Here is a 10,788-nt window from a genome sequence, read left to right on the forward strand (position 1 = left end):
AGATGATACAAGAAAGGTTTAACAAGGACCTAGAAGAAATAAAAAAGAATCAATCAATAATGAATAATGCAATAAATGAGATAAAAAACACTCTGGAGGGAACTGACAGTAGAATAACGGAAGTAGAAGATAGGATAAGTGAGGTAGAAGATAGAATGGTAGAAATAAATGAAACAGAGAGGAAAAAAGAAAAATGAATTAAAAGAAATGAGGACAATCTCAGAGAACTCTGGGAAAATGTTAAACACCCAACATTCGAATCATGGGACTCCCAGAAGAAGAAGATAAAAAAAAAAAAAAGACCATGAGAAAATACTTGAGGAGATAATAGTTGAAAACTTCCCTAAAATGGGGAAGGAAATAATCACCCAAGTCCAAGAAATCCAGAGAGTCCTAAACAGGATAAACCCAAGGCAAAACACCCCAAGACACATAATCAAATTAACAAAGGTTAAGCACAAAGAACAAATATTAAAAGCAGCAAGGGAAAAACAACAAATAACACACAAGGGGATTCCCATAAGAATAACAGCTGATCTTTCAATAGAAACTCTTCAGGCCAGAAGGGAATGGCAGGACATACTTAACGTGATGAAAGAGAAAAACCTACAACCCAGATTACTGTACCCAGCAAGGAACTCATTCAAATATGAAGGAGAAATCAAAAGCTTTACAGACAAGCAAAAGCTAAGAGAATTCAGCACCACCTTGCCAACATCTGCTGGATCATCAAAAAAGCAAGAGAGTTCCAGAAAAATATCTATTTCTGCTTTATTGACTATGCCAAAGCCTTTGACTGTGTGGATCACAATAAACTGTGGGAAATTCTGAAAGAGATGGGAATACTAGACCACCTGACCTGCCTCCTGAGAAATCTGTATGCAGGTCAGGAAGCAACAATTAGAACTGGACATGGAACAACAGACTGGTTCCAAATTGGGAAAGGAGTACGTCAAGGCTGTATATTGTCACCCTGCTTATTTAACTTATATGCAGAGTACATCATGTGAAATGCCAGGCTGGATGAAGCACAAGCTGGAATCAAGATTGCTGGGAGAAATATCAATAACTTCAGATATTTAGATGACACCACCCTCATGGCAGAAAGAGAAGAAGAACTAAAGAGGCTCTTGGTTAAAGTGGAAGAGGAGAGTGAAAAAGTTGGCTTAAAGCTCAACATTCAGAAAACTAAGATCATGACATCTGGTCCCTTCACTTCATGACAAATGGATGGGGAAACAATGGAAACAGTGAGAGATTTTCTTTTTGGGGGGGCTCCAAAATCACTGCAGATGGTGACTGTAGCTATGAAATTAAATGACACTTGCTCCTTGGAAGAAAAACTATGACTAACCTAGATAGCATATTAAAAAGCAGAGACATTACTTTGCTGACAAAAGTCCATCTAGTCAAAGCTATGGCTTTTCCAGTAGTCATGTATGGATGTGAGAGTTGGACTATAAAGAAAGCTGAGTGCTGGAGAATTGATGCTTTTGAGCTGTGGTCTTAGAGAAGACTCGAGAGTCCCTTGGACTGCAAGATCAAACCAGTCAATCCTAAAGGAAATCAGTCCTGAATATTCATTGGAAGGACTCGTACTGAAGCTGAAACTCCAATATTTTGGCCACCTGATGTGAAGAACCGACTCACTGGTTAAGACCCTCATGCTGGGAAAGATTGAAGGCGGGAGGAGAAGGGGATGACAGAGGATGAGATGGTTGGATGGCATCACCAACTCGATGGACGTGAGTTTGATTAAGCTCCAGGAGTTGGTGATGGATGGGGAAGCTTGTCATGCTGCAATCCATGAGGTCACAAAGAGACAAGACTGAGTGACTGAACTGAAGCCTCCATGTGGGTTGTTTTGTACATTTTTTTCCCCCTATAAGTGAGTTCTAATGTCATAGTGTTGTGTTTGGAAAAGATGCTTGATACAATTTCAGTTTTCTTAAATTTACTAACACGTGATTTGTACCCCAAGGTGTGCTCTGTCCTGTAGAATGTTCTGCCTCCATTTAAGAAGAATGTGTATTCTGCCATTTTAGGGTAGTAACTTAGTCATTCAGTCATGTCTGAATTTTTGTGGCCCTATGGACTGTAGCTTGCCAGGCTCTTCTGTTCATGGGATTCTCCAGGCAAGAATATTGGAGAGGGTTGCCATTTTCTTCTCCAGGGGATCTTCCCGACCCAGGTGACTAAACCCAGGTCTCCTGCATTTCTGGAAGATTCTTTACCATATGAGAACTAGAGAGAGTGGGTTTTGTGTGGGATGTCCTATAAATTTCAATTAAGTCCATCTGGTCTAGTGTGTAATTTAAGACTTGTGTTTCCCTATTAATTTTCTATCTGGATGACCTATCAATTCGTGTAAGTGAGGTGTCTAAATCCCCCACTACTATTATGTTACTGTTGATTTCCTCTTTCATGGGTGTTCAGTTCAGTTCAGTCGCTCAGTCGTGTCTGACTCTTTGCGACCCCATGAATCACAGAACGCCAGGCCTCCCTGTCTATCCCCAACTCCTGGAGTTCACTCAGACTCACGTCCATCGAGTCCGTGATGCCATCCAGCCATCTCATCCTCAGTCGTCCCCTTCTCCTCTTGCCCTGAATCCCTCCCAGCATCAGAGTCTTTTCCAATGAGTCAACTCTTCCCATGAGGTGGCCAAAGTACTGGAGCTTCAGCCTCAGCATCATTCCTTCCAAAGAAATCCCAGGGTTGATCTCCTTCAGAATGGACTGGTTGGATCTGCTTGCAGTCCAAGGGACTCTCAAGGGTCTTCTCCAACACCACAGTTGAAAAGCATCAATTCTTCGGTGCTCAGCCTTCTTCACAGTCCAACTCTCACATCCATACATGACCACATGTACTTCTGTGTTGGTTGTGTATATGTTTATAATTGCGATATCTTCTTCTTAGGCTGATCCTGTGATGTTTATGTAGCGTCCTTCCCTGTTTCTTGTAATAATATTTATTTTAAAGTCTATCTTGTCAAATGATTATTGGTGTTCCAGCTTTCTTTTAATTTCCATTTGCCTGGAGTATCTTTTTCCATCCCCTCACTTTAAGCCTGAATGTACCCCCAAGGTTTGAAGTGGGTCTTTTTTAGACAGCATGTATATGGTTCTTGTTTTTGTATCCATTCAGCCAGCCTTTAGGTTGGAGCATTTAATCTGTTTACATTTAAGGTAATTACTGATATGTATGCTCCTATTGCCATTTTCTTAACTGTTTTGGGTTTGTTTTTGTAGGTCATTTTTTTTTTCTTTTGTGTTTCCTGTCTAGAGAAGTTCCTTTAGCATTTTTTGTAAAGCTGGTTTCCTGATGCTGAGTTGTCTTATCTTTTACTTGTCAGTGAAACTTCTGTTTTCTCTGTCAAATCTAAATGAGAGCCATGAATCAAGATTATTCTTGGTTATAGGTTTTTTCCTTTCATCACTTCAAATAAATCATGCCATTCCCTTCCAGCCTTCTCAGTTTCTGCTGAAAAATTAGCTGATTACCTTATGGGAATTCCCTTTATGTTATTTGGTAGTTTTCCCTTACTGTTTCTTTCAAACATTTTATGTATTTAATTTTGGTTACTTCAATTAATATATGTCTCAGCATGTTTCTCCTTGCATTTATCCTGGATGGTACCCTCCAATCCTCCTGGACTTGGATAATTATTTCCTTTTCTGTATTAGGGAAACTTTGGACTATAATCTCCATTTCTTTTTGTTCTTTTTTCTTTATTCTCTCTGGAGCAGTTATTTCCAGTATTTATTTCAGCTCACTTACCCATTCTTCTGCCTCAGTTATTCGGCTATTGATTCCTTCTAGAGTATTTTTAATTTTAGTTATTGTTTTGTTTGTCACTGTTTGTTCTTTAGTCCTAATTTGTTGTTGTTTAGTCCCTAGGTTGTGTCTGATTCTTTGTGACCCCATGGACTACAGCACATCAGCCTTCCTTGACCTTCACTATCTCCAGGAGTTTGTTCAAACATATGCCCATTTAGTCAGTGATGCTATCTAACCATCTCATCCTCTGCCACCCCCTTCTCCTTTTGCCTTCAATCTTTCCAAGTATCAGGTTCTTTTCCAATGAGTCGGCTCTTTACATCAGGTTAGGTCCTTGTTAAACATTCCTTGTATTTTTTCCAGTCTATTTCTGATATTTTGGGTCATCTTTGCTATCACTACTCTGAATTTTTTTCAGGTGGATCGAAGAGGTCTATTGCTTCTTCGTTTATTTGTTCTTGTGGGTTTTTACCTTGTTCCTTCATCTGCAACATAGTTCTCTGTGTTTGCATTTTGTTTAATTTACTATGTTTGAAATCTCTTTTCTGTGGGCTGCAGAGTCATTCTTCTTCTTGCTTCTGGTGTCTGCCCCTAGTGGTTGAGTTTGGTCCAGGGGCTTGGGTAGGCTTCCTGGTATTCTGGTGGGCTAATCTGAATCTTGCCCCTCTGATGACAGGGCTGCATCAGGTGGTATATTCTGGGGTGTCTTTGAGATTATTATGACTTTGGGCAACCTGTCTGCTAATGAGTGGTCTGTGTTCCTGTCTTGCTAGTTGTTTGCCATGAGGTGTGCAACACTGGAGTTTGCTAGCCATTGAGTGGAGCCATGTCTTGGTATTGAGATGGAGACCTTTGGGGAAGCTCTTGCTGATTAGTATTTCCTGAGGCTGGGAGCTCTCTGACAGTCCAGTATCCTGGACTTGGCTGTCCTACCTCAGAGATTGAGACCTCACCCTTTCCAGAGAAACAGCATCCTGCAAGTTTCATGGTGCAGAAGAGGAAAAAAAAAAGGAAATGAACAAATTAAACCCCTAAGACAAAAACAGACAAAAACAGACAAATAAACACACAGAGAGAAAAACAGAGAAAATAAGAGAGAAGAGAGCAATCAAAGATATAAATGAACCCACAATGTAAACCAACAATAAAAACTAAACTAACAAAAACAAAACAAATCAAAAGCATAAAGCTAATTTTAAAAGGCAAAAAATGAATAAAATAAGCTCACAAAATTATAAAAAAGAAATAAAGTATAAGGAAATAACACAAAACTATGAGTAAAAATATAGTTAAACAGAGATTAAAAGAGAGCAAAAGAAAAAAATAAGGAAGTAATGCATTATAACAAAAAAGTGAAGTAAAAATAGAAAAAATATATTAAAAGTAAAAAAAAAAGAGAAGAAAAAATTAGGAAAAAATAAAATATAATAAAAAAGAACAATAGAACAAAACAAAAATTAGTAGTAATAATTATATTTTCCCAGAACCTCAGCTGTCAGTGTCCTTCCTTGCTAAGTGAGTCAGAGCCAATCCCTGCCTTCCCCTCCAGTCCTTCAGTACTGTCTTTGGACCTGCTGTGGGCACTGTGGAGTAGGCTCAGACTTTGGCTCAGAACTGAACAGCAGACCCAGTTCTCGTGTGTATTTGTCCCCAGTGTCCACAGTTGTTAAACCTAGAACAGCTTCAATTGTGAGAACATTCATTATCTATTCAGATATTCCACAGATGCAGGTTTACCAGTCTGATTGAGGGGATTTAATCCACAGCTCCTGCAGCTGCAGGAGAGGTTTCCATTCCTCTTCTTTGGTTGTGCCACTTCTGGAGTCCAGCTTTGGTTTTGGCCCCACCACACTTTGGTGTCTGTTTCCTGCCCAGGTGAGAGGGGGTGAAAGCAGCAGATGATTAGGGCATACTCACTCAAGCCGAAGAGTGGGAGAGATATGACAGCCACATTTGGGACATGTGGGTAATGCCTGCAGTGGCAGAGACCAGCAGGAAGTTTGCAATAGCACAGGGCATGCCATGCACTTTCCTGAGTAAGTTGGTCCAGGATCATAGGACCTTTGGCAGTGGCAGGCTTCATAGTCTTCTGTAAAGGTGTGGGCAGTGACCTACACTTACTCACAGGAACTTTGTGGCAGTGATAGCAGCAGTAGCAGTCCATGTCTGCCTCTAGGGTTTGAGATAGTAGTCATGGCTGAAGTCTGCACCTGGAGCTCATGCAGGCAGTGCCCTGCTGCCTGTGAGCAGGCAAACCTCTCTCCTTGTACACCCCCTAACCATGGTCCCTTGTCTCTTTGATGGGCCAAGCCTTCTTTTTTGGACTCCTCAGGCTGTCTTCACTCAGCCAACTCCCTCCTCTCCCTGGAGTCTGACCTCCAAAGCTCAAGCTTCAGCACTCAGTTCCTACCTGCCCTGGTGGGCAAGCAAACAAATATCTCAGGCTAGAGAGTGCCAATAGGCACTGACTCTCTGTGCAGGACTTTCCATTTTGCCCCCTGAACACTGCACTCTCTTCTGAAGCTCCAAAGCTCGCTGCCTCCTGTCTCTGCCAGTGAGGGGACTTCATAGTATTAGAAACTTTTCTTCCTTCACAGCTCCCTCCCAGAGGCTCAAGTTCCTTTGTATATATATTTTTTTCTTTTTTCTTTTGCCCTACTCAGTTACGTTGAAGTATTCTTGCCTTTTTGGAAGTCTGAGGTCTTCTGCCAGCATTCAGTAGATGTTCTGTGGGAGTTATGCCACATGTAGATGTAATTTTGTAGTATCTCTGGGAAGAAGGTGAGCTCCATGTCTTATTCTTCTGTCATCTTGGAGGTTCTTTCCACTTGTTTATTTTTTATTGTGTTGCTTGGGGTTAGGTGGGGCTTCCCTGATTAGGTGTCCAAAAATCATTACTAAATTTACATCAAGGAGCATTATTGCTGTTTTCTTCCAAGAGTTTCATGATTTCATTTCTTACATTTAAGTCTTTAATCCATTTTGAGTTAATTTTTGTAAGTGGTGTAAGTTATGGGTCCGATTTTATTTTTTGCATGTGAAAATGCAATTATTCCAGCACCATTGATTGAAAAAGCTGTCTTTTCTCCATTGGTTCCTTTGTTAAATGTTAGTTGACCATATATTATTGAGTTTATTTCTGGGCTGTCAATTGTGTTCTATTGGTATATGTGTCTGCTTTTATGTTAGTACATACTGTTTTGAAGTGTGATGACTCTTGCTTTATTCTCTTTTTTTGTCATTTTCATTCATGATTTATTAAGTCTATTCACAAATGCTCAAACTATACAGAAGCATATGAGATACAGCATATAAGTCAAGATCCTCTTCTATATGCTGGCTTACTTTAAAGGGTCAAGAAGAAACATATTATTTACATTGAGATTATCTATTAGTGTGTACAGAAAGTTTAAATTAGCTGCAAGAAAATTTATATAGACATGCACCTGCCCATGCTATGATCTGATATTTACTGGGAAAATTATTTACAAGCATCTCTTCTGTTTCTTTAAACATGATTATCCAGATACAGAAGTTGGCATTCACAGTTAGTGTATTTCTCCTAAATACCTTTGTTGTGAAGTCCTGAATTTTTCTTTTCAAATGTTTTTTGTTTTGTTACTTTTGTCATTAGTCCTTTATTTTATGCATTTCTTTTTTTTTTAGACACATTATGCAAGGGAGATGCCAATGAGGTTTTCAAGCTCTTTAATGCTTTCCAAAACCTGTATACTACTTAGATTTTACATTATTTCCGTTATTTCTCAACTTTTTAGGTAGCAACACCATGAATTTGTCATTGTTTTGTGTGGTAGATTCATTTTATTGGTTATACTGAAATGATTCCAGTTTTTCCTCGTTTCATTTGATGGATTATTTTTACTGTCTTCCTCTTTAGAGCTTGTGGAAGAAGCAAATGGGTTCATTTGGCAGGTTCCAGCTGTTGGAGACGGAGAAGGCAATGGCAACCCTCTCCAGTACTTTTGCCTGGAGAATCCCATGGATGGAGGAGCCTGGTAGGCTATAGTCCATGGGGTCGCACAGAATCGGACATGACTGACACGACTTAGCAGCAGCAGTAGCTTTTGGAGAACAGGCTGCAGCACTTTTCTTTCTTGTGATTTTTGAAGGATCAAATGCATTTGCTTTTAATAGACCATCCAATTTCAGTGATCTTTTAAAAGGCACTTCGTCATTCTGGGACACACTGTTGTCACTGGATAAAATCACTGAACAACCTTTTCCAAAAACAGAGAAACTTCTGAGAGAAACACTCTTGCTTTGTTCTTATTTCTAAAGGATTTCTTTGGCTATTTAGGGTCTTTTGAAGTTCCATATAAATTTTAGTAGTGCTTTTCCTATATCTTAAAAAATGCCTTCAGAATCTTAATAAAAATTGCCTTGAATATATGGATAGCTTTTTGTAGTATTGACATTTTAACAATATTGATTTTTCTAATTCATAAACAAGGGATTCCTTTCCATTTATTTGTATCTTCTTCACTTTATTTCAATTTCTTGTAGTTTTTAGAGATCTTTCATCTCTTTAGTTAGATTTATTCCTTGGGTTTTTTTTGATGCTATTATAAATGGAATCAAGTTCTTTATTTTTAAAAAAATAATGTTCTAGAGTAAATAAATGTTGCTAATTTTTGTGTGTTGATTTTGTATCGTGCTTTTCATTTGGTTGAATATTTAGCATTTATATATATATATATATATATATATGTATAATCATGTCATCTTCCAATAAAGACACTTTTACTTCTTTCTATCCAATTCTGATACATTTTATGTTTATCTTGCTTGATTGCTGTAGCTAAGATTTCCAGTACTATGTCAAATAGGAGTGGTAAGAGTGGGCACTCTTGTCTTGTTCCTGATCTTAGAGAAAAAGCTTTCAACCATTTAACACCAAGTATATGGTATTAGCATGGGCTTCTCATAAATAACCTTTATTATGGTGAGACACATTCCTCCTATGCTAAATTTTTATGAATTTTTAAATCATAAATGTATGTTGAATTTTGTTAAATGCTTTGTCTATTGAGATGATTATATATTATTTTTTCATTCTATGAATGTGATGTATCATATCAATTGACACTTTTTTCTAGTAGTGTCCTTGTATCTTGAAAAAATTATTTATTTTTTAATTGAAGGATAATTACTTTACAGAATTTTCTTCTTTTCTTTCAAACCTCAACATGAATCAGCCATAGGTATACATATCTTCCCTCCCTCTTAAACCTCCCTCCCATCTTCCTCCTTATCCCACCCCCTAGGTTGATACAGAGCACCTGTTTTGGTTTCCTGAGACATATAACAAATTCCCATTGGCTATCTATTTTACATATGGTGATGTAAGTTTCCGTGTTACTCTATCCTTACATCTCACTCTCTCCTCCCCTCTCCCCATATCCATAAGTCTGTTGTATGTGTCTGTTTCTCCACTGATGCCCTGCAAACAAATTCTTTGGTACCATCTTTCTAGATTCCATATATATGCATTCAATTCAGTTCAGTTGCTCAGTCGTGTCTAACTCTTTGTGACCCCATGGACTGTAGCCCGTCAGTTTTCCCTGTCCATCACTAACTCATGGAGCTTTCTCAAACTCATGTCCATCACATTGGTGATGCCATCCAACCATCTCATCCTCTGTTGTCCCCTTCTCCTTCTGCCTTCAATCTTTCCCAGCATCAAGGTCTTTTCCAATGAGTCAGTACTTTGCTTCAGGTGGCCAAACAATTGGAGTTTCAGCTTCAGCACGTGTCCTTCCAATGAATATTCAGGACTGATTTCCTTTAGGATTGACTGGTTTAATTTCCTTGCAGACCAAGGGATTCTCAAGAGTTTTCTCCAACACCACAGTTCAAAAGCATCAATTATTCTGTGCTTGGCTTTCTTTATGGTCCAACTCTCACATCCACACATAACTACTAGAAAAACCAGAGCTTTAACTATATGGACCATTGTCAGAAAAGTAATGTCTCTGCTTTTTAATATGCTGTCTAGGTTGTTCATAGCTTTTCTTCCAAGGAGCAAGTGTCATTGAACTTTATGGCTGCAGTCACCATCTGCAGTGATTTTGGAGAGTAAATAAAGTCTCTCACTGTTTCTGTTGTTTCCCCATCTATTTGCCATGAAGTGATGGGAACGGATGCCATGATCTTAGTTTTCTGAATGTTGAGTTTTAAGCCAACTTTTCCACTCTCTTCTTTCACTTGCACCAAGAAACTCTATAGTTTCTCTTCATTTTCTGTCATGAGGGTTGTGTCATCGGTATATCTGAAGTTATTGATATTTCTCCCAGCAATCTTGGTTCCAGCTTGTGCTTCATCCAGCCTGGCATTTCGCATGATATACTCTGCATTTAAGTTAAATAAGCAGGGTGACAATATAAAGCCTCGACGTACTCCTTTCCCAGTTTGGAACCGGTCTGTTGTTCCATGACCAGTTTTAACTGTTGCTTCTTGACCTGCACGCAGATTTTTCAATAGGCAAGTAAGGTGGTCCGGTATTCCCATCTCGTCAAGAATTTTCCAGTTTGTTTTGATTCACACAGTCAAAGGCTTTGGCATAGTCAATAAAGCAGAAATAGATATTTTTCTGGAACTCTCTTGCTTTTTCGATAATCCAGCTGATGTTGGCAATTTGATATCTGGTTCCTCTGCCTTTTCTGAAACCAGGTTGAATTCTAGAACTTCACGGTTCATGTACTGTTGAAGCCTGGCTAGGAGAATTTTGAGTATTACTTTGTAACGTGAGATAAGTGCAACAGTGTAGTAGTTTGAACATTCTTTGGCATTGCCTTTCTTTGGGATTGGAATGAAAACTGACCTTTTCCAGTCCTATGCCTTATATATATATATATGCATTATATATATATATACATATATATATGCATTATATATATACACATATATATATATGTATATATATATATATATATATATATATATATATATATGCATTCAGTTCAGTTCAGTCACTCAGTTTTGTCCAACTC

General features: G+C 38.5%; 1 pseudogene; it reads right to left on the reverse strand.

The window, feature by feature from the left end:
• Positions 1–7,286: 7,286 nt before the first annotated feature.
• Positions 7,287–9,197, reverse strand: LOC138930738 (centromere protein R pseudogene; annotated as a pseudogene).
• Between the last annotated feature and the right edge of the window lie 1,591 nt (positions 9,198–10,788).

This window comes from Ovis canadensis, chromosome X, assembly GCF_042477335.2.
Source record: "Ovis canadensis isolate MfBH-ARS-UI-01 breed Bighorn chromosome X, ARS-UI_OviCan_v2, whole genome shotgun sequence".
Taxonomy (NCBI): domain Eukaryota; kingdom Metazoa; phylum Chordata; class Mammalia; order Artiodactyla; family Bovidae; genus Ovis; species Ovis canadensis.